This window comes from Notamacropus eugenii, chromosome 6, assembly GCF_028372415.1.
Source record: "Notamacropus eugenii isolate mMacEug1 chromosome 6, mMacEug1.pri_v2, whole genome shotgun sequence".
In the NCBI taxonomy this organism is placed as follows: Eukaryota; Metazoa; Chordata; class Mammalia; order Diprotodontia; family Macropodidae; genus Notamacropus; species Notamacropus eugenii.
In genome coordinates this window covers 135,008,099-135,033,788 of record NC_092877.1, presented here as the reverse complement: position 1 = coordinate 135,033,788, position 25,690 = coordinate 135,008,099, and positions in this window count along the sequence as shown.

Below are 25,690 nucleotides of genomic sequence, written 5' to 3'. Positions count from 1 at the left end.
AAAGTGAAGATATTGGTTAAGATGAGCTTCAAAGCCCCTTTGCACTGACTAGGTTTTACTCTGTTTTTTGGGTCTGCAGAAACTGAGTGATAATTTGCTTTCTTAGCATTAGGTGAGACAAGCCATTACAATAAAAACGGACTTGTATGTAGTGATTGGATTCTACACAAAATTGACACCTCTCGCTCATACTGTACAAGGCATTATTTTTGCAAGTTTGTCAACAAAGGTTGGAACATCCATATGTTATTAGACTGAGCCTCCCTAATGGGGTAGATGCAATGCACCATGGATCTTCAAGATGGCAAGATGGACAGATCACACTCGAAGCAGGAGTAAATACATTATCCCTCTGCCATGCTGTGATGTCATGTATTTCACTTGTACTACATGAGGGAATTAAAATCAGGGAATGAGCAAAGAGAAATACACAGACACACTTCTGCCACTCTGGTTTTTAAAACAGGACCTAGGGGCTGGGTGCTTATTGACTTGAGAGCAGAGAGTATAGATATTGTTTAAATTAGTTTAAAAAAACCCATATTTCATAGGGTCTTTCACAAATTGTGGTTCCCTAAGTTGCTTGAAATCCAGGGAGATTTTCAATAAATGACAAGTTTAGGAAAACACAACTCCTTCACTGTAATAATAATTGAACAGTAGAAAAGTGATGCTTTTAAAAGAATTATTGAAATAAAATAAGTATGACTTTTATGTTCTTGAAAATTACAGTTTTATAACCCTTGTTTCAAAGAACTGCTACTTTTGCCTAGAAAAACTCCCTCTTTCAACTTGGGTGTTGAATTAAAGCTGAAAATTATGATCATTCTATGTTGGTAAATTACTAAAGAGGACAGGCAGTATTTACATTATTTAAAAAAATGGCCAAGAGCATGATTAGTTTACATAGGTATCATAATTTTCAACATTTTTTGGGTACAGTAACAGTAAGAGCTACTCACACAAATGGAAACGTGAGAAGAGAGTTTCTAGAATCTCATAGTAATGGCCCAGAAATGTTCGCTCTGTTGATGGAATTCGATGTCCACCTCCTTAGAAGAAGGTGATGAATTCAAGATAAAGAAAGAGATGTGTTTTCAGAAAAATGGCCAATGTGAGAATTTATTTTTCTTGACTATGCTTATTTGTAAAAAAGGTTCTAACTTTTTACCCTAGTGTTAGAGTGGGTTGGAGAAAGAGATAAAGGATAAAGTAGCAAGCAAGCAAGAATTTAATAATAAAAGAATTCCATAATGAATGTAAGAAAGGGAAAGAAGAAGAAAGGAAAGAAGAAAGAAAAAAGAGAAAGAACTGGAGGAAGGAAGGCAAAAAGGAAAGAAGTAATGGAAGAAAAAAACAAAGGAAAAAAGAAAGGAAAAGAAAGAGAAGCTTATTGAAAGTTTAAAAAAATGCAGAGAGGAAAATGCAAGGAAAGTCAGGAAGAATTACAGATAAGAAAGACAGCTTTGAAAAATAGCTATCTTATTAATTTTATATTTCAAAAGAAAAGCAAGCTTTACATGGTAGAAATTCTGAGTTTTTTGTAATAGAGACAGAGTTTCTCTGTTCTGCTGTGTAAGAAAATTCTTGCTTTATTTGGTGTTTATTAATCATAGGATCATAAACTTAGAGTTAGAAAGAGACCTTAGAGCCATTAGTTCCCAGACCCTCATTTAAAGACAAGAAAACTGAAGGAGGGACAGAACTAGTAAGTGTCTAAGGCAGAATCTGAATTTCAATCTTCCCATCTCCAACTGCAATGTCCTCTCTACTATGCTATGGTTTGTATCAATTTAAAAAGCAAAAAACCAAACAGTATGAAAACAAGAAATTCAAAAAGATATACATCCTTAATGTATAAGCCTCTTTTGTCCTAGAGATGAAGTCGTGTTGTTGACTTCCATGATTCATGTGTTATAATGCAGTGCCACTTCTGATATGATTAGTGTCAGTGGAAATATAGAGAAGAAATTAAGTCACTCTTCCCTGAAGACTTCTCCAGCAAGAATTCAATTCAAATAAATGTTGTTCAACAAACATTTATCGAGCTTCTATGATATGGGTACTACACAAAGTTTTTAAATAATGACATAATCCCTGCCTTCAAGGAGTTTATATTCTATAACAAAAAGTAAATGTATTTCAAGGTGACATTAAAACAAGGGATTGAGAGGTAGAAACCAAACATTCATGCCTTTAGCTCTTCATAATAACCAAGACTTCTCACTAGAGAATTTTAGAATTGGAAGGAAATTCATAAATCATATAATTATTTGACAAGTGAGGAAATTTCTGCCTAGAAAAAATGAAATCACTTGTAAAGTTCACACATGTAATTGTTGGTAGAGTCAGAAGTAACCCACAACAAACTTAATTTGATTCAATGTTTATTTATTTTAATCCTGGATAGGTTCAAATCCTGCCTTAGACTAGCTCTGTGGTTCTGGACTGACTTGACTTGTCTCTCCTTCAATTTCCTCATCTTTAAATGAGGGCCTAAGGTCCCTTTCCAGCTTTCCAGCTGCAAGGAGATGTGACACAAAGGAGCAAATATCATGCAAAATTCTGTATGTTTGGTGTATAACAGATTTACAAACCAAAATGGCAGTAAACAAAATATCTAACAATAAATTGTTGTTCAGTTGTTTCAGTCATATCTGACTCTTTGTGACCCCATTTGGGGTTTTCTTGGCAACGATAGTGAAGTGGTTTCCTATTTCCTTCTCCAACTCATGGTACAGGTGAAGAAACTGAGGGTTAAGTGGCTTGCCCAGAGTCACACAGTACATGCCTGAGGCCAGATTTGAACTCAGGAAGATGACTCCAGGTCTGGCACTCTATTCTCTGTTTCACCTAGCTGTCAGTCCAACAATAAATAATAGTACATTAATATAATATAATATAATAAATATAATATAATGTAATGAAACATAATGTAACATGGTGTAGCATGACATAGCGTGACATGGTGAAACTATGTAACATGATATGATGTGACATAATGTGAAATAATGTGATACAGTTAATAATAATTAATATGATAAAATTACCCTAATATAATATAGCATAACATAATAAAACATAACATAATACAATACAATATAATATAATATATTGTGGCATAATATATTATAATGGAATGTTATAATGTAGTCAATGTAGACAATTTTGAGGAATGCAAAGAAATCTGGAAAGAACTTTTTGTGTTAATGCAAAGTGAAAAAAAAGAATCCCAATAAATTGTTTAGAAATTAAAGTAAATAACAATGAATGGAAAGAGAATTCAGACTAGTAAGTAGAAGTAGCGATTAAAAAAGATGTTATGATCTGTATTGAAATTGATTAATTTGAATTTTAATAGTTATTAAGTGAGTTTAGTTGCTTGTATTGATATGTAATGTTAGGTTTCTCAGAACAAAATAAAACAAAAACATTTAATTTTTTTTTTAAAAGAGATTTGCAAGCAAAATGAGAGATCCAAGGAGAAAAATCCATTTCAAACAAGGATGATCAGAGAAGACCCTAGGGAAGCAGTGGTATTTGAGTTTAGTTTTAAAAGATACATAGGAATTTCACACATAGAGAAGTGTGTGCTGTCAAGGAGACAGAGATTGGGATTGAGAGGAAGGAGAGAGAATTCTGGGATACAGAGCATAGTATAAGAGAAGGGAGGGAGAGTAAGGAAAATACAAAGATGTATAGGAGGTAGAATGTAGTCTTCTGCTATCCTGGAGCATAAAGGGAAGGAAAAATAGAAGCTGCAACTGAGTCATGGACTCTGACCCTTGTGAGGGAAATTTATGTCAGTTTGAACTTATCTGTGAAGTTGGATCCTCCTAATTATTTTTTCTTGACGAAAAACATCAAAATGGAACGTGATAGACAAGCTGGCTTACTAGCAAAAGTCAATCTGACATTTAAAGAACAAGGTGTTAATATTTTCCTCTGCCTTATGATGCCCAACCCTGTTCAATGTCCTTATCAGGTTCTCCAATCCCTTTGCCCCTGAGTTCTTTCCAAGGCTGTCACTGTTGTACTGGTTATACCCTTCTTTCTTATGCATCTTGACCCCGTGGTACATCAGTTCAAGTTTTATACTTGAGTCCCTTGCTCCTGATCCTTACTAATTATGCCTTATGAAAGCCCAGTCTTGTTCCCACTACCTCAGCCTTCAGTCCTAGTCTCATGCTGCTGAAGAAATCTGGAGAAAGTTCCCAAACCATGTTGATTGAGCCCATTAAACTCAACTGCATCTTCATTGAAGCAAGTCAATCCTTTTTTCAAAATTAATTCATTATTGTATTCACTACAATGGCTCTTCTTTACCTTTTCATCTTTCAAACTTCCCATTTTGTTCATTCTCTACACCCTTTCAGCTTGTTATTTCACTAAAAAAGTGATGCTACTCAAAGACAATTCCATCTTTTCCTCTCTTCCTCCCCTTGCATCTCTCAGATATGACTGTCTCTTCTATTATCTTCTCACTCACTCCTGACTCATATAAAGAGGTGTCCTTCTCTTTGCCAAGTCAACCCCCATTTCATGCACCCTCGATTTTATCCCATTCCTTCTTACCCAGCAATCTTGTTCTCCTATTCCCATCCTCTCACTAAATTTCACTCTCCTTTTCAATTTGGCTGGTTCTCTGTTGCCTATAAATATGCCTACCTTATCTTTAAAATATACACTGTATTCAGCCAGTCCTGCTACCTGTTGTCCTAGGACTCTCTTCCCTTTCATAGTAAATTTATTTGAATATGCCATCTATGACCAATGCTTCTACTTCCTCAATTTTCTTCTGAACTCTCTGGAGACTGCCTTGTAACCTCATTATTCAACCTAAATTGTCCTCTCCAAAGTTGGACTAGATGTCTTTTAAGGCCCCTTCTGGCTCTAAATCTGGAGTCTATCAGCCTGCATACAGATTAAAAATCTTTTATTCAGAAATTGTACTCAAAATATGTTTTCCAGTTTCAAGGACACATAATATATAGGAGATATGGTCAGATTAAGTAAGAGACATGAAGACTAATTCATGATAATTTGTATTCCATTTCTATTGAAGTAGTTTGGGAACCACCAGTTTACAAATGGTAAACATTTTTCATCATTTAAAATTTCATTTTAAGGAAAGGAAATGGTCACACAGCTTTCTAGCAAGTCATAGGATCCCAGTTCTAGAACTGGTTGGTTAGAGGTCATTGAGCCTAATGTTCTCTTTTAACAAATGAGGAAACTGAGGTTCAGGGAATTGAAGTAACTTGACCAAAGTCAGGAAGGCAATAAGTGGTAAAGGCAGGACTTTGAACCAAATTCTTGAATGTCAAATCCATTATTCTTTCCACTGTTATATCCTGCCATGCTTGACTATTAAGAGATAGTTGAGAATCTTGAACAGTGGCATCAAACTTAAATAGAAGTGCTTTTTTTTCCACTAGTGTTTTTGTTTATCCTTCATTCTCAAAGAGGACCATGACATCAGGGAGGAGATGCCATGACTTCAAGTGAATTGGATTTAAATGAAGGAGAGCTGTGCAAAGTCACCAGCTTCACTTTCTCCTCTGAGGCAGTGGCCAGATATGGATCAGGACAATTGGAGATGGTCCAGGATGCAGTGGGGGACCTTGGCTTTTTCAAGCTAAGGTCTTTAACATGTCTCAGGTTGATTGAGGCAGCTTCCATTCTGTGATTAAGATTTAATAAAAATTAGACAAAGAAAGGTCTCTTTAAAAAAAAAATCATCTTGGAGGAAAAGACCCTCATGGTTTCTGGCTAAAACAGAAACAATTGTCATTTACATTCATTTTGACCCAATTGGGGCCCAAAAAATATTAAGAGATAGTTCAGAATCTAGAACGGTGGTGTCAAACTCAAATAGAAATTGATGTCACGAATCCATGTATAGGGATCCCCATGGGCTGCATATCGACTTAGTTATAGAATATGATGTTATCTATGTTATATTATCTTTCCATTTATTTAGTAAAATATGTCCCATTTAATGTCAATTTGGCAGCACTCCATAATGTGGTGTGCTGTAGGAGACGTGCAAGCCAGGTGATTGACCTCTCTGCTCTAGATACTAGTGAAATGCAGATTTCCAAACAGACATAGAGTTCAATGAGTTATATAGATGAAAAGGAAAAAAAAATTCTTCAGAGAAGTTCAGTCTTTTGTTTATGATCCAAAATATTAAAAACTTGGCTTTCCACCTTGGCTTTTCCACTCACTCAGAGTGAGGTTATCTCTCTCTGCAATTACAAAAGCCTTTGATGAAAAGTGAAACCTATTTAGGCATTCTATTGTTTGTTACATCACAGGTGCTGAGTAGCCAGCTTCATCGACTATTTCTCATTGGATTAACCCACTGCTTTGCCTTCATGGGATGCAGCCAGAAGTGTGTACCACATGATTTGACTTCACACACTCTTTTACCTCTCTCCAGGCCATCTCTCATTCAATTGTCTGAGCCATTTTTCTTGCACACAGATCTAGTCATGCTATATATTCCTCACCATTGTGGGCTCCCTCTGGCAGATGGAGGAAGCTTCAAGGCTACCCACAACCTGATGCCTCTTACATTTCCAGTTTTAGCTCATTTTGCTTCTCTCCATCCATTCTACATGGCATTCTAGGTCATCTCCAGTCATCCTGATGAATATCTGGTTACTGGATTCAGATGACTCTGGAGGAAAAATGAGGCTGGTGACCTGCACAGCCCTCCCTCACTCAAAACAAAGTCAAGAGCAAGTCATGTCATTATTCCTCCGATGGTATGGTCTTCTTCAACAACAAAGAACAAACACAACCCGTTCTACACTCTAGCGGAGCAGAACAACTCTGTCCCTTCAACATGTACTCATACCTTTGCTTACACTTGTTCCTATATCAGCCAAAACTTTCTCCTGTTGAATTCCTAGCCATCCTTATAAGTCCAGCTTTCCTCTACCCACTAGTTAGGAAGATCTTTCTTCAGAACTCATGTAATCATTTGGTTTGTGATGTCTTATCTACCTGTAATATTTTTGAAGGCATGGACTGAGCCTTCCTCACACTTGGTTTCTTCTGAGGATTTAGGCCAGAGCCCAGTGGTGAGGATTTTCTGTGCCCCTCTGTCCCTGTCTTGGGAGGAGATTATGTGGGGTACAGAGACCTGCAAAGGGGACAGAGCAGTAATACAGCCCAACTCTTTCCTACAACTATTCCAATGAAGACCTAGAAAGAGCATCATACTGAATCATGACTAGGAAATTCAAGGAAAAATCAGTGACTCAAATCTCTAGCTAAGGTCAGAATAGCAAGACAGTTGGAGGTTAATGAACACTGGAGGCCAGGCCCAGTCACAAAGAAAGAAAAATGAAGTTGGTTACATCTGACAATATATGCCTCATTGCACACTTCAAGACCACCACGGCTCTGTTGAGAAGAGGGAGGCATGCTTCAGTAGCAGTCACCTGAAAACATTCGTTTTGCACTGATTAGAATTCTGATGACTTTCAATGTTGTTTTCCTTTATACAGCTGGGGTTCATAAGAATAGTCATGAAAGCTCATTGTCCTCACTTATTTTTGCATTGGTGATATCTCATTGAATCTTAATGCCTGCAATTAGATGAGGTAGTGAATAGAGCTCTAAAACTGGAACTAGGAAGATCTGAATTCAAATCCAGCCTCAAACACCTACTAGCCTATATGACTATGGGCAAATCATTCAACCTCTGTTCACCTCAGTTTCCTTAACTGTAAAATGAGGATAATAAATAGCACCTACCTCCCAGACTAGTTGTGAGGATCAAATAATATGATATTTGTAAAGTGCTTAGTACAATGTCTGGTACATAGTAGGTACTTAATAAATGTTTACTGCTTTCCTTCCTTCTTCTTGCTTCCCTAATTTTTCCTGTTTTTTTCCTGAATTTTAAAAATATTTGTTGTTGCTGGGAGTGGCTGTAAAGAGACAATAGGTAAGTTCTGACCTCAGAGAGGTCCTCAAATTCTTTCTAACATGCTGCCAATGTGACTCTGAGTAAGTCACTTAACCTCTAAGTGCCCCAGGCAACTGTAAGTTGTAGAGAATCTGGGGATCTGCATTGCTAGAGGAAGTTTCCTGTAACAATGAAGTCATAAGTTCGGCTAAAGAAAAAAAATGCTCCATATGGCACAGTAATATTTTATTATTTTACTATATAATGAATTTGGTCAGCCACTTCTCCATCAATGAGTACGCATTGTATTTTCTGGCTTCTTTTCAAGAGAATTCTATCTAGCTATGCTTAGATTAGTTCTAATGGAGAACTCAGCCTCTTTTGTCATCTCTTTCCCAATCTGGTCATTAAAATAGCCAAAGCAAAAACTGAAAAAGGTCATAGTATTTTAGTTTGAATAAAAAAGTACAGAGAGGCTCAGATAACCAATTTAACTCAAAGGCATCAAGGATTCAACAATTTAATGAGCTCTTAAATAGGAGAGGACCCCTTACATTAAAGGAAATAATCTTTAATGGTTCTTTACCAAAAAAGTGGGACTGAGATCTTGGGATGGGTTGAGGGGCATTCTGAAAGTCTGCTGCACTTCTAAGGTGATCATTCACTCTGTCTGCTTGGATGTTTGTCCCTGTCTATACAGGTAACATTACACATCAGGCAAAATTCTGTTTAGCTTGTCATCAGATCACACCCTACTTCGTACCTGGGCAACAACTTGGTAAAGCAAATTAAGTGGGGGGTTTGGAGTACTGAAGACCTGGGTTTGTATCTAGCCTCTGGCATTTACTAGCTCTGTGATGCCTAGGGTGCTCACTCCAGCTCTTTGTGCCTCAGTTTTCCCATATTTAAAATGGGGGTTAAAATATCTGTGACACTTAGCTCTCAGGGTATTTGTCATGTTCAGATGAGGTGACAGGTCAAAGTCTTTGCAAACATGAAGAAGTTTTAGAAATTTCAGAGATTATTATTCTAATATGACTACAGGTAAAATTGGAAAGTCACTGGAAAGAATTTATTTAAAGATATTTATGGTAGTACTTTGGAAATAGCAAAACAAATATATCTAGAAATGAGATAGGTGTCCATTGACTATGGAATGGTTGGCTTAATTGAAATATATGGATGTGGGCAGCTAGGTGGTGTAGTGGATAGAGCACCAACGCAGGAGTTGGGAGGACCTGAGTTCAAATCTCACCTCAGACACTTGACACTCACTAGCTATTTGACCTTGGGCAAGTCACTTAACTACAGTTGCCTCATCCTGGGTCATCTCCAGTCATCCTGATGAATATCTGGTTACTGGATTCATATGGCTCTGGAGAAGTGAGGCTGGTGACCTGCACAGCCCTCCCTCACTCAAAACAAAGTCAAGTGCAAGTCATGTCATTATTTCTCTGATGGCATGTTCTTCTTTGACAATGAAGGACGAACACACATATGAATACAACAGAATAGTATTATAATGGGGCAGCTAGGTGGTATAGCAGATAGAGTACCGGGCCAAGAGTCAGGAAGGCTTGTCTTCTTGAGCACAAAGGCTCAGACACTTGCTAGCTATGGGACCCTGGTCAAGTCACTTAACTCTATTTCCCCCAGTTTCCTCACCTGTAAAATGAGCCAGAGAAGGAAAAGGCAAACTACCTCAGTATCTTTGCCAAGAAAACCTCAAATGTGGTCACAAAGTATCAGACATGATTGAAATTACTGAATAACAACCAAGTATTATAATGTATCAACTGTAAATACGAATTAATTAAAGAAATTTGGAAAGATTTATATTAAACGATACAGAACAAAGTTTTGCATGGTTTCCCAGTCTGCATCAATGATGACTTCAGAAGACCAGTGGTGAAACATGTCTCTTGTGGCTCTCAGCAGAGAGAAGTGGTAGACTGGAGTTATAAAATAAGGCACACATTTTCAGATACAGCCAGGGTGTGCTGGTCAATGTTCACTAACTGCCTCTCTAAAACAGCACAACATACTTTTAAGTTTAATTTTTATTACTAGCATTTTCTCCATCACTTTCTAAGTTGAAACAATCAAGAAGACAAGGAAATCCAGTCATGATTTGCAACTTTTGCTGATTTCTGAGGTACAAATACTCTCACTGAAAATTTAGCAGTCAGGTCTACAGAACCAGGTCTGTTGACTCTAGCACAGCCCCTGATGCAGCCAATGTGTTGATTTGTTTTTCTTGGTTTATGTTTTATAAGGCAGTGTTCTGTGAAGGATCACTGAGAAATAACCCTCAGTAACCTTTATTAAAAAAAATAAGAAAAAAGAATAAAACATGTAAAAATGAAATAAGCTAGACTAGTCTGTTTATGAGCTGTTTGTTCATATGACCTCAAGCAGGTTATTTGTGGTAGCTACTTCCGTTTCTTAGTGTTCAGGTTTCTAACTGCTTCTTTTATTAAGATCTGTCCTATGTGACTGCATCCAAACACTAGTATAAACATATGAATTAAACTTATGGAACCCCTGTTCCAAAGCTCATTGGTATGAGACTCCCCTCCTTATTGGTGGAGATGATGGCTTTGCTCTACCCTACATGAGGAATGGGAAGAAGGTGAAAAGTGTGAGAGCTCCAGCCTTTGTCAGTCCCCTTTGGGACTCTTTAAGGGGCAATCCCTTTGGGACTCCTAAGGCTTCAGTCCTTTTTGGGACCCATTGAGCTTTGATACTTTTCAAGTGTCCAGTCACTTTGAGTGCTTCTGGCTTTCAACTTCAAGAAGAAAGATGGAAGAGGCCAATTCTACATTAGGTTGTTGAAGGAAAAGACTCTGGGAAGACATGAGATGAGCTGCGCATTTCTATCTTGCCTTTGTCTGAGACTATGGGGATTTTCCCCTAGGGTGAGATTCAGGACACTCTCTCTTGGTTTAGCTCCCAATAGGTGAGCTCTTTTACTCTGTATAATCTGGCAAATATTTAATGTATACCTTCTCTGATTTCTATTTTGCTACAACTTGGATACATGTGTTTCTTTGTTTGTTTTTTTTTATGTGTGTTCATTGTGGAACTAATATTAGATGGGAAAAGAGTCAAGCCTTGGATATAGAACTTGGGGGTCTGCTTCCTCCCAATAAGAATGACAAAGTGATTGGAAGTTAGCTGGAAACTGATTAAATTCTCTAAACTAGCAATATTTAAGAGAGCTTCTAGACAGTATTCTCTGTCTTTGAAGTTAAGAGAATGGTGGCCTCTGGTTCCTACTTCCTGCTTCTCCTCCTGACAGGAATGAAAGTCTCTCTTGGAGAAGGGTAGGGGGAGAAGAGGTTAGAGAAGTCTATGTGGTTTCTCTTTGAGTTACAAAAGGACAGCCCTTGCCACATGTGGGTCCCTCACTACACTATATTAAGAAGTCAAAAAAATAAAAAAATTTTTTTTTCCATAAATATGAGCCCTTAAAAAACTCTTCAGAAAACCTGCCATCTCAGGAGTGAGAAATAGGAGCTTTGGAAATTGTTTATTCTTTTTTAGGTATATCCTAGAATAGCCTACCTGTGAAGATCTAAGCAAAAATCCATGGAAAACTCTCTTAGAGAATGAAACTCACCTATGAATAAATTTACTATTTTTAGCCTGAACTTGCAAATTCTTTTCTTTACTGGCTGGCCACAGTCCAACAAAACAGCAGGCGTTTCAGATATTCACCATGACCACTGGGAGTCTGCATGTGAGTCTGGTAGCCCAATTTTGAAAAGGAAAAGTCAGTGGAGTTTAAGGAAATTCTTTAAAATCAGCTCATAATAGCTTACTCTCTGAAGTGAACTAAAGATTTGTTTTGTCCGCATTCTCTTCATAAGAGTCATTTGAATTTATAAAAATTATTGTACTGATTTGGCATAAATAAGGAAACCCCAAGACAGAGAGGAAAGCATTTTATGTTTAGAGGCAGAAGATCTAGCTTGAATTCTGACTGTCATTTACCAGTTGTGTTATGTTAGGAAAATCATTGAACCCATATGGGTCTCTATCTCCTCATCTGTAAAATAGGGGCATTGGATTATGCCAGAGGTATTTAACCTTTTTTTGTGTGTCATGGAACCGTTTGACTATCTAGTGAAGTCTATGGACCCCTTCTCAGAATAATATTTTTAAATGCAAATAAATAAATTACATAGGAGGAAGAGAATAAGCATATATAGCACCTATTAGAGGCCAGGCATTATGCTAAACACTTTTTATAAATATTATCTCTTTCAAATCTTACAACTCTGGGAGGAAATCTCCCCAATCTTACAAATGAGGAAAATTTGAACAGAGGTTAAATTATTTGCCTAGGGGTCGCACAGCTAGTGTGTGAGGCCTGAGTTAGACCTGTCTTCTTGATTCTAGGCCTGTACTCTATCTACTTTACCATTAACTGCCTCTAAATATGTATATATGAAATCTATTTGTGGCTCACAGACCTCAGAATTGCAGGACTAGATGATTTTTGACCTCTGGGGTGGGAAGGGGGTTGGGTTGAGGGATGCAACTAGATGGTGTAGTACATAAAGGTACCAGGCATGGAGTCAGAAAGACTCATCTTCCTGAGTTCAAATGACATGATCTTTGAGTTTCCTTTTAGCTTCACCAGCAATGTCATCTAGATCAAGCATTTTAACTTTGCCAAGACTCCTGCTTACCTGAGTGTAGAAGAGTGAAGATCGCACATTGGACTGTCCCTCCCTTGTAGTGGCTCTGGGGTGCTGGGGATGCAGGTACAGATGTGGTGGTCCTTCTTTTTCCTCCCAGAAGGGGATGAGCCATCTTCTTGTGGGACAAACATGCTATTGGAAAATGATCTAAGTATCTTGTGTTGTACACCCACTTTCAACTCTTGGAAGACTCTTATAGCAAATATCACAAGAAAGAAAAACTCAGACTTGTTCACTTGTCCTTATGTTTTCAGGTAAGAAGTATGGCCTGCCTGGCAGACCTTCTGTTCTAGTTTTTGAATGAAACTTTTTTCCCCTCATGTTTAGTTGTTCTTTGATACTTAACAGATGATCTTTAGGACAGGGGGAAAAATCAATATTTGCCGACAAGTCATTTCTTTTCTGGACCCTCAACAAAAAGAGAAAAGGACTAGATGAATATTTTTTGAGTTTGCCACAGTTTTTATAAAACTCCAGATCTCTTAGGTCAGCAGAGTCTACGATGACTACTAAAGTGTACAGATATCTTTTGAAAACGCATTGCAAAAATACTTACCTAAGGCATATCTCTTTATTCCATCACCCAAGCGGTTAGCACAAAGAATTCTGGGGGAAGTCTTCTAAAGGCAGGTAATGCTTTACAGAAAGCCACACAGTGAGCCATACAACAAAGTGACATCCCAAGATCAACAGTAACATGCTGACATTGGGGTGGTTTGGTGGGAATTGGAAAAGGATTACAGTGAAATTAAGATGTGATGGCAGTGGCAGAGGCTGTAAAGAGTGCTCAATTGGATGGGAGGTAAGAGCAGTCAGTCATATTCTATAGCATACAGGGGAAGGTTGAGGAGGTCATAGGATTTAGTTAGAGCTATAGAAGACACCTCAGATGTCCTCTAGTCCAACTCCATCATTTTACGAACGTGGAAGCAGAGACCTAGACTTGATGAAGTGACTTGTCAAAGGGAACAGTGCAACTAAAAATGATGCCTCTGCTTGCATCTGTTTAAAGAGATTGGTATTTCTTTCTAGCTTTGTATACACAGTGACATTGCTATGTGGTGCACAGAGTGCTAGACTTGGAGTCAGGAAAGCCTAGGTCTATATTCTACCACAGACACCAGCTGTGTGACCTCGAGTAAGTGATCCAACCTATCTGGATCTCAGTTTTCTCACCTGGACACTGAGGATAATAATAATTCCTACCTCATGGGATTGTTGTGGAGAGTAAATGAAGAAAACACGATAAATGTTACAGATGAGATCAGGTGCTTTGAAAATCTTAAAATGATATCTAAAAGTAAGTTATTATATGGGGTAGCAAGGTGGCACAGTGGATAGAGCACTGGGTCTGGAATCAGGAAGACCTGAGTTCAAATTTGGGCTCAGACACTTACTATCTGTGTGACCCTAGGCAAGTCACTTAACACTGCTTACCTCAATCATAGATGCTGAGGTTCTATTGTTGGGAGATGGCAGGGCTTCCTTATTAATATCCTTGATTATCCAAAAGAATACCCATAAATGATCTAACTGTGAAAAAATCTGTTTTGTAGATTATGATATGAAGTTGGAGGATCAGTACATTGAGGAATCTGATTTGCTACAAATCTACAGATAATCCATGAATTGGTCACAGAATGAAAGAGCAAATAGGAATCTGGGACTTGAATTCAGGTTCCTGACTCCCAGGCCAGTACTCTGTCTTCTGTACTTTGCTGCCTTCTAATCTTTCATCATTACCAACTCTATTGATATCTCCTAGAACTATATTCACCTTTGAAAGGTAGAGACAGAAGATAACAGAGGTTAATGACATTTTCTCAAGAGAAAAATAACAGATTAGGGTCATACAGTTGGAATTGGATGTTAGAGTCATCCAGTCCAATCCCTTCATTTTTTCGTGAGGAAAGTGAGACCCAGCAAGGAGAGAGGTTTGTTCACGTGCACATAGGTGATATAGGAAAGAATAGGGCTCTGAGTTCAATGATTCCAAATACTGCCTACATTCAGTACCACACAGCATGGAAAGTTCAATAACATGTCATTGACCTGAAATTAGATATCAGACTAATTACCGATTGTTCATTCTATCCATGGTGTTTGAACTGGCTGATATGCATGGAGTAAATTTGTTATGTTTCAAATTCACCACAACATACCTTAATGAATGAAATAAATGAAAGCAAAAAAGCATCTAATTAATCTCTTGAGTTCCTTTGAATCAAGAACTTGAAGAGTAACGAGAGAATGAAAGCAGAAAAGGCAGAGTACAAGAAAACTAATCAAGTGCTGATTTCTCCACTGGAAATTAGATTAGAGGTTTCCTATCTTATGTCTTAAAAATAACCCACCCTGGTGGAAGGTTGTCATAATCTTCCATTTCTTACTTCAATAATTCCAACAATTTCTTATTTCTTTAGTGTGAGAACCTTTCCTTGACTTGGAATAGGAATTGCTAGCCACTTTTTTTTGTGACATGGACCCCTTTGGCAGTCTGGTAAAGCCAATGGGCTTCTTAGAATAATGAGGATGATGATGATAGCTAATATTTACAGTACTTACCAAGTAACAGGACCTGTACTAAGCACTATACTAAACACTATATAGTATGAAGCACTGTAATAATAATTATAGGGCACATTTACATTTTTTATAAATACTATCCCAAGCATGCCATCTGGTAGTTTCATATATTAACTAAATATTCTTCTTGACTAGGTGTTAATCCTTCTTATTTCTCTTCTGCTAAAATATCACAGTGTTGTAATTTACCTGCAAATTCAGTACCCTAGAGTGAAGTCCCATTATTCTACCCTAGTTATAGCATCTAGTGTACTTTGAAGATAGTTTCACCAGTTACTACTTTCTATTGGAGGAGTTAGTAAGGGAAGTTATAAACTACAGAGATGTAAACAATTTGATTTATGCCCCCTTCCCAGCTTCACTGAGGGATTATAAAAGAGCAGACATTTTATGTTGTTTGGCAGTTGGGACATACACAGAGTCATGAGAGCCAGGGAAATATCATTCAGTGTCTAGAATCCAAACTTGAAGTGGTGTTTTATGTGAATTTGTCCTTTTTCCTTCTTAGTCCATTTGGAAATGCCAAAATGGAAATGTGTCCTGATTCTGTGGTCCTGGAAGAGATTTCTAGATGAAAGCATTGGTTTGGGGAAAGGCATGGAGGCATATTTGAGGAATGGTGAGTAGTGTGGTTTGGTTGGGAAATGAAATTTGTGAAAGAGAAGAGTTCAAGATGATTAGAAGGGAGGGTTAGCTCCCCAAATAACCTGTATCTCTCTGGATAGTAGGGAGGAACCTGAGAATTGGCCTAAACTAGCCAAGTAGCTCTTAGTGATAGATTATTCATGAGAATGGGCCCTGGAATAAACTAATTAGGTTTCAGTCTGAGAGCCTGGCTTTAGAGCTACCCCATGTTTCTACTGTCAAGGAATGACACATGTAGAAGACAAACATATCTTCTCATATCCTGGTAAAGAAAATTGTATATATGCATTCATACATAGAGAGAGAGGGAAAGGTAAGGAGGGAGGTGGGAGAGAGAGAGAGAGAGAGAGAGAGAGAGAGAGAGAGAGAGAGAGAGAGAGAGAAACCAGATATAGGGGAATAGGAAGTTGTTTGGGGCAAAACTTACAATAAGTGATGGTAAATCAGGTCTGAAGGCAATTGAAGAGAAATAAAAAAATACGGAACTTTGATATGCAATGGGGAGGCATTAAATGTTTTTTAAGTAGGAGTGATCCAATCAGAGTGGTACCACGGGAAGAATAATCTGGCAGTGAGTGGTATTTAGGAGAGATTGTAAGGAGAAGAGAAGAGAAGAAGGCAGACAGATTAGGAAGCTATTAGTCCAGGCAAGAGACCAGCAAGGGAATAGCATGACAGTGGTCTTTAGAAGCAAAGGCCTGTAAAGATCTGTGGGGGTGGGGGGAGGCACATATTACAGAGGAAGAATGAATAGGGATTGATGTCTATGTGGATGGAAGTATGTGAGGGGAAGAGTGGGTTTAAAATTAGGGACAAAATTGGTGTCATTAATAGAAATGGGTGAGTCTAGAGATAAGGAACATAATTGTGGACAGGAAATGAGGAAGAGGCTAATTTTGAATATACTGAATTTAGGATATTGGTGGGATATACAAGTAGAGATTTACAAGAGCCTTTTGGAAATTCATTCTTTCAACAAATGTTTATTAAGAATCTAGGGCTTCTTAGGAATACTAAAAGAAATAAAACATTCCCTGACCCCAAGGAACTCACTGTATATTAATTCATATATGAGATCTGGAGAGAGATCACGGCTAGAGAAATATACCCAGGGGTCATTGGTTGAAGCAATAAGAATGGATAAAATCTCCCAAGGAGAGAATTTTAGAGGACCAATTAATTATAATAATTGAAGCCCTCTTTCCTCTTATACCTCAATCTGGGTATTCTGCCCCCCTCCATTATGTAAATATATGTGTGTGTGTGTATAAAAATAACAGTATCTTTTGTTATATATAGCATAAAAAGAAAATAACAAGATGACCTTAAGACTGAGCTTATATAAGTTTCATCTAATCTAACAAGCACTTTGAAGCACCTACTATGTGGTAGGTATTGGTGATACAAAGACAGAAATAAATTACAGACTTGACCTTTAAGGATCTTATACTTTTTTGAAGAGTATGGGGGAGGGGAAATACAGATATTCTTATTTGTAAATAGATAATATATGTGCTAATTTCAGAATTGAAAGAAAAAACTGTCAATAAGGGGAATAAGGACACAGTCCTCAAATGAAATGCCACATTATCATTGGAACCTACAGTCACAGATTTAGCACTGAAAGAAATCTTAAAGTCTACTTAGCCCATCCCTCTCATTAACAGATGGTGAACCTGAGTCACAGAGAAGTCAAGTGATCTGAGCCTTGAAAAAAGCTAGATTTGTCTTAGAGGTGGAGGAGAAGAGGAAAGGTATGCCAAGCCTGGGGGAATATCCTGCGCAAGGGCATAAAATTAAATCTGTAGGAATTTCACAAGCCCTTCTCATGCCACTGTAGTAATTATACAGTTGATAGCTCAGAGCAACTGTGACCTGTAGGAATTCTGTCACTGTTCTGAGGGTTACATTTTAAGTTTTATTAAAATTTCTGTATTCTGAGGATGTGCCATTTAATGGATGTCTAAACCAACTGCAGTACATGAATGCAATAAATATCAATATACCATAAGAAATGATAAATATGAAAAATTCAGAAAAGTTTGAGAAGACTTAAATGAACCGATGCAGTGTGAAGTAACTGAACTAGAAAAGCAATAAGAAAAATCACTACAATGATGTGAGCAGAAACAATTAATAAAACAAATATCAGTGCTCTCATACTCTCAAAAAAGGTGAGAAAGGAATGTCATTGTAAGAAACAATATACTGTGCCATAAGAAATAATAAAGGGGGTGGTTTTAGAGACACCTGGAGAACTTCATGAATTAATTGACAGTGAAGTTAGCAGAATGAAAAATTTTATACTATAACAATAGCATTGTAAAAAACCCCCAATTTTGAAAGACTCAAGAACTCTGAGCCATGTCATGAGCAACCATGATTTCAAAGAGTGAAGAGTGATTCTCATGTCTTGACAGATTGGAGAGCGTGTCAGTATGCAGAGGGAGACATTTAGGGCTAATGTGAAAATTTATTTTGCTTGACTTTTTTTTTTCCCAGGAAGGAGGAAAAGTTTAATGTTAAAATGTGCTTGTTAATTTAAAACAAAATTTAAAAAAGAAATGCAGATGCTTCTCTTTATTGAGGAGATGAGTAACCATAGGTATGGCATGTTGTAAAACACTGTCATACCTGATCAGTTGTTGCCTGATTTTGCTGAAATGCTTCCTCATCACCTTTCTTTTTTAAAAATCCTTTTCTCAGTGCAGGAGAGGGACATTTACTTTCAGTAATTAAAATGATACAAAAACAAAAACTACAATCAAAACAAAATTTAAACATAATAAAACAAAAGCATTTGCATCCATAGTCTGTTTTCTCTATGGTCCAAGACCAGTTGGCTGGAGCTAGTTTTTATGGCCAGTTCTACTTTGGAACTTCTACAGAGTTATAGCAGTTTCCATAAACTTGAAAGATTTCATCAAATACAAGTTCTTACTGTTTTTCTTTCACCTGGTTCTGTGACTTTATCAGTGCAGGGAACTTCCAGGAATGGAAAATCCCTGCACAGTTTCTAGTCTTAGTCACCCAGGTCACTGTGACATGAAGTGACTTCCCTTGGGTCACAGAGTCGCTCTGTCAGGGGCAGGATTTCTCAACTAAAGGCTTTATAAGCCTAAGGCCAACCCTGTTTACTACAGCAATGGCCTGTCATATTCCACTCTAATTTCCTGGAAGGCTGTAGAAGCACAACAATTTTAAGAAATAAAAATATACCAAAGAACCTGTCTATGCAAGTAGGGCCTGTAGTTTAAAAGTTAATTAAAAATTCACACACACACACACACACACACACACACACACACACACACACACACACACACACACACACACACACACCCTAGCAACAACCTTTAACAGATCCATAAAGTAAACTCAATTTGGCCCTTCCCTTTTCACCACTGCCCTTATCAAAATGAATGGTAACTTAACCCTTTCTGGCCTAAATCCACAATTCCAAGGAGTCTAAGTACTCTGAGGTTGCTTCTTTGGCCTCAGTCATTTTAGAGTCAATATAGTACTGATTTGGCCTCCCCAAAAATTGTTATGATAAGGTGGGGAATCATAATCTGATAGAGAGTCATAGATTCTCAGGCTGAGGATAACCTTTTTGCATCCTCTAGTCCAGCTCTCTGCATGAGGCAGAATTACTCTCCACATGAGTCTGTCAAGATCTCAATTTTCTTTCTCTCGCTCTTCTATAAGTCTTTCTCCTCCCACAGTCCCATACCCTTATTTTCCTGCTCTATTTCTATTTCTCCTCTCTCTGTAGTACTCTACTTTATTCAGCATCTTTATTTCTGTTACCTGCCTGGGTAGAAAGTATATTATCTGTTTGTCTTTAACATCCAAATGCCCATCTTGAATTCTTCCTTTGAATTTTCCTTGGTGCAGATGTCTTATAGAGATGGCAGACACTGGAGTTCAGTGATGCTCCTTCCCCATTCTCCTTCAGATGTGCAACATGGATCCTTTGGCTTTGCATTTGCAGTCCTTCTATTGTTTATAGATTTGGAAGATCCTGATCTTTGTCTCTGTCTCTCTCCCTCTATTTCTTTCCCTGTCTTTTTTTCTCCCTCCTCTCCTCTCCTCTCTGTCTGTCTGTTCCTCCTTCTATTTGCTTCTCTTTCAGTCTCTTTCTTTGTTTCTTTCTCTCTCTCCCCAATTCTTTTTCTTTCTTTTTATTCTTTTCCTTTCTTTTCTTTTTTCCAAAGCTGACAATATTTTTATACATAAAATGACTCCCAGAGAAGCTTTATGAAAAGTGACAGCCTGACTTATGCCAGATGATGAGGAATGACCAGAGGTCTGTCCGTTTTTCAGAGTCATCCCATCAATGGAACTGTCTGCTACAGTCAATGGCAGAAGAATTTCCCAACTTTATTCTCCAGGCAAAAAAGAGAGAATGAAGCTACACTCTTGAAGTATTCCTGATCAGTTTTTGCTCCTGGGGCCAAGTGTTGAGGAAAATAATAAATGAAACAATTGGGACTGAATGGGGAAGGAGAGATAAATAGATAAATAAGTAGAAAAATACCCACTAAGAACCAAAGGAAATATGGATATTAATTAGTGCTTGTTCAGCTTGCCACTCCTCTTAACAAAAGCTACAGGACCTCAACCTCAAAGAAATAATTCTGTGGGCAAGTAAACCTTTTGTTAATATTCAAATGGTGGTTCTGGCTCTTCTTCATTTTTCTTAGGTTGCTGCTATTGCCTTCCTTCTTGAGGGTATCTGAGTTGAAAGGTTGACCCTGGTATAGGACAGGCTGTGAAGAGGATAGAGAGGACCCAGGAAAGAGGCAGAAACATGACAATGTAGGAGATTAGGAAATGTGTCAGCCCCAGGTAACAGAGAGGTCTAGGTGGGTAGGAAGGGAATATCAGGGAGGTCTAGGCAGTGCAGTGGAATGTGGATCAAGGATTTCTTGGCATCAGTCAAAGAGGTCCAGGCATATGGGCTGAGGTGATCAACAAAGTCTTGCCTCAGGAAGCAAGTCTTAGAAACAAGGATTTGGGATTGGGGCCTCCATTCTAGGAGGATTTTTGAGAGCAAGGTAGTTTAGTTTCAGAGGAACTAGCATTCTGTATTCCTTTGAGAGGAAGCATGATACCATGGGAAAATAACAACAATGAAGTTTAGAGTTATAGGAGCTGTGTTTCAGTTCTATCTTTTTACCAATAATAAGCCATCGAAACTTGGAAGCATCATTTCATTTTTCTGAACTTAACTGCCTCATCTGAAATGAGACATAACTTTCTTTGAAGTACTTACTCCCTCTACATATGAGAAAAGGACTTTGTCAACCTTGATATACCGTAGACATGTAAGTGGCAGCTGTCCTTCATCTAGCAGGCAGAGCTATAAGCATGGATCATGATTCAGGGATCCAGTTCTTGAAGACAATCTACAAAGTTCCACATTAACAACCTGGTTCCTAGAACTAAGGAGACAGGTCAGGACCAAGGAGGCCCCAGGAAGTCTGCCAGGATCCTGATTCTTGGAACCACTGGCCTAGTGATCCTTCTGTTTCTACTTTTCTGGGTCTTCCCCACTGCCAATGCCTTCTTTCTGAGGGTACCACCCATTTACATTGCTTATATTCTTGTATATATCTGGTTGCTGGTTGTTTGTACATCCTGGGCCATCTCCAGTAATCTTGATGAATATCAGGTCACTGGATCTAGATGGCTCTGGAGAAGAAAGTGAGATTGATGACCTTGCACAGCCTTCCCTCACTCAAATCTAAGTCAACTACAAGTCATGTTATCATCATGATGTCATGGTCTTCTTCGTGAATGAAGGACAAACACAAAAGGGCTTGGCACTCAGAGAAAAATATTTAATTTTTTCAGCTTGTTGACTGGCTGAATTCAGAAAACATTTTTCAAAGGTATTTACTTTTATATGATCATGGATCAGTAGACCTGTGCAGTTGTCTCTAAAGAAAAGTGATTTCAGACTCAGAAATGGAGAACCTTGTCAACATTCCTCTCTCTAAGGTTCCTGATCAACCACAATTACAGTATTGAAGATGAGGATCCAAATCCCTTCAGATAGAGCTCCAGGCTTTTCTGTCCATCAGGAGAAGGGACACACTTCAGAATGAGGCCCAGGTTTCCTATCCTTTTCCTTACTATCTAGTCTTTTGGTGATAGAGGTGACTTTTTCCATCATACCCTGTGACTTCATCCTGTAACGTGGAGACCATGGAGTAATGACTAACTGGCTAACAAAATTCAATTTTTTTCACTCTAAGGTTAATGGGTCCCTGACCTAAAGTCAGCTAATATGCATTGAAAAGCTGAGAGGCAGAGTCCAGGTACCCCAAATCCCAAAGCAATGCCTTGGTCCTTGGGTCATGCTGCCTCTTACTGTGGAATATACAGACAATCACAGAAAATAAGGATTCTGAGTTCCTTCTATCACCACTTCATTCTCTTAACTTCATGGACATCTGGCTATGTGATTGGCTTATCTATTCTCTTCATGTGTAGTAAGAAACTGAGGTGTGGAGAATGTTAGAGCTGTAGATCATCCTTAGAATAGCTGTAGATCATCTAGTTCAATCCCATTATTTTATAGGTGAGGGAACTGAGGCCTAGAAGGGTAGCCTCTAATGTGCCATAGTGAGTTACATTGATGTCAGAACTAGAACTCAGGTCTTCTGACTCAATATGAATAGTGTACAAGAGAAAACATAGTGAGTTCTGGATTTGGAGTCTGGAAAGACTTGATTTGGGATCCTACTTCTTTGACACCACATGGGCAGGTTCCTTCTCTGTTTTCTAGCATCTATATAGAAAGGGAAAATGAAATCTTTTGTGCCTTCCTCACAAGGTTGTTGTAAGGATCGAATGACAGAATGTATGATAAGTGATTTGCAAACTGTAGAGTCCTGTGTAAGTGATAATTATTATTAATGTTCCTATTCAGCTAGATCCCAATTAAGGTATATCACGAATCCCATGAAGTAGCAGACTCATTTGAATTCATAATGCATATTTCCATTGAGCTGGAACCAATCACGATATTCTGCATATAGTGATAATTTCCAATAATGTGAATTCAGATAATCTGAATACATCACCACTCCCCAGTGATGATTGTTCTTACTAATGAGGAACCAGCTCTCAGACAAATGGGAGGGATCCCATAGATTCATTTTGTCCAGAGATGTAAATCATAACCATTTGTTGCCATCATTATTTTTTCTGTTGCTGTTATTGGTATATGAAGTGGCCTCTTCGATATTTTAACAGAGCAGCAACTTGCTCCAGACTAAGGATTACACTCTGTGAATATTTGATGTGTGGCATTTTTTTCTGTGCTAAAAAAAATGTGGAGAGAAAAGAAACGACATTCTAGCATAAAAATAAGTGGCAGTCCTTAGAAAAGATTTGCCATCTCCTCCAGGTAGAGGTCTGCCTCCCTCATTAGTTGTCATACTTTTTTTTTCCTTTGAAGAACTCTGAGTCACAGTGTTGGAGATCTATGCCAGCTCTGGAGCTCAAGTGATTCGACTGACCCTCTTCTCACTGGAACACATTAGCTGCTGAGCCTCAATTTTTGTGTGACCTGCTTTTATCATCTTTAAACAGGATGTGCTAAGTGGAACAGATACGTGTTAAGTTAATGGTAACGAATGTCCATTGCCTATTCATAGTTTGCTAAGTAACAGAGCTCTTGACCCTTGAGCAGACTCTGAAAATTACCTGAAACTCTCCTAGTAATAGGAAGTTAGACAGTGCCTCAGTTTATGGCAGCTAGATGGCATAGCAGATAGGACGCTGGGCTTGAAGTCAGGAAGATCTGAATTTGAATCTTCTCTGTAATACTTTCTGTGTACCATGGGCAAGTCAGTTAACATTCCTGGGCCTCAATTTCCTCATTTGAAAAATGGGGATAATAATAGTACTTACCTCTTATTGTTGTGGTGAGAGACAAACAAGACAATATATGTAAAGCTACAAAAATATTATTTATCATTATAGTAGTAGTAGTAATAGGCCTTGGCTGAGTACCCTGTGTTACGAGGTGGGGAGTTACAAAGAACATTGAATTTATGCTTTCTACCCTTAAAGATCTGGGTAGATTTGGGAGTTTGAGGCATGAAACCAAAATTGAGATATCCTGTAGCCAGTTTCTTATTCTCTACCCAACAAAAAAACAGATTGAAAATAATGGATAAAAATAATTGACACGTAAAGAGGCATGCAGAACGTATTCTAGCTATATGAAAATAGCCTCCCACCAGTTATTGGCTCTTTTATTTATGTGAGCCACTGCATTAGGTGCTTGCGGGATATGTAGGAATAGAAATGTTAGTTCTAACATTCTTCCTTCTCTTACAAATTGCCTAGGCTCTGAGCTCTGGGGTCTTGGATCACATGAATCTGGATTCAGGGCAGGGTTGAGGGGAGGAGTTAAGATTCACCCCCAAGTTGGGGTGCAGAGGGGAGAGTCAAATTTTCTCTCACTGACTAATTGCCCTTATCCCAGAAGAACAGATTGCATGTGAGTTGGATTTAAGTGAGGCAGGATTGCACAAGTTCTTCAGCCTCACTTTTTCTTTCCATCATCAAAGTCCAGTGACCAGAAAAAAGTCAGAATGACTGGTGATGACCTTGGAAACAGTGGATGACCTTGACATCTTTGGTGTCTGACCAGACTCTAAGGGCTCCACAGCATCTGCTTTTACTGCCTTTATATCTATTGGAACAAATTGTTTTTATTCACCCATGCCAATTTGGGAAGTCTTCACACGTTTGGGGTAGACATTCCCGTAACTCACCAACAAGTCCGAGGCAGGTCAGTTACCCTTACTCTGATTTAGCCCATCTACTGAGATGGGTTTACTGGGGTGTGCCTGCTGCACATGGTACAGCTTCTTGGAAGCACAGGTGAGACTTGGGTGAAGGTGGATGCCAAAGGTGGAAGAGTAACCCGGAAAAGCATTCAACCAAAGGTTCTGTTTCTCCCTTTAATATCCCATATACCCTGTGAAGGAAACCATAGTGAATATATTGACTATTTGCAAAAAATCCTGTGAAGCAGGCTGTAATTCATAGGGTTTAGATTTTGAATGTATCTTATATAGGAAACTAGTCCAAGAGGAAGGCCTGTTCTAGATGAGAAAGCTGAGTATCAAATTCGCATTCACTGTACCAAGTTGGGCACCCTTATCTCTTAGCAATTAACAAAAGTAGTACTGGAATCCAGGTCCTTTGATTACAGATGTAGGACTCTTTCTACTCTATGATATTGTTTCTTCCTCTACTATAAGAGAAGAATAAAAAGTTGCAACTCTTCTAACAACCCTATTCAAGTGAGGGCAAAGACTGCAGATGTGGATTGCAAAATATCTGAAATGATGGTTTTCTAGCTGATAAAGTATCAAATAGCTCAGTTCTTACTATCCCATGAAATCATTTCCTTCTAGCAGGCATTTTGGCAGAGGATACTGGAGTGTTCTGATCTGTTAAAGCCACATGATTAAACTTTCTCTGCTTGATACTTACAAGTCGGGATAATTCATTCATTTATTCATTCAACAAAAATTTACTGAATGTCTTTTATGCACAAAGAGCCTATGCTAGGTATTTGGGGGGCTGCAAAGGATAAGGTGTGTTGTCCTTTGTGGAATGAGGAATCCACTGTGACTCTGAAAGTCAGGACACAATAGCAAAGAGAGGCTGTCTATAAGAGGAATTAGCAGATTTTAAATTTCTTCACAAATTCCTTAAACTGTAACAGCCACAAGACTCATAAAGGTAACCTTTATGTGTACTCAACAGATTGGATTCAGTATCTTAAAAACAA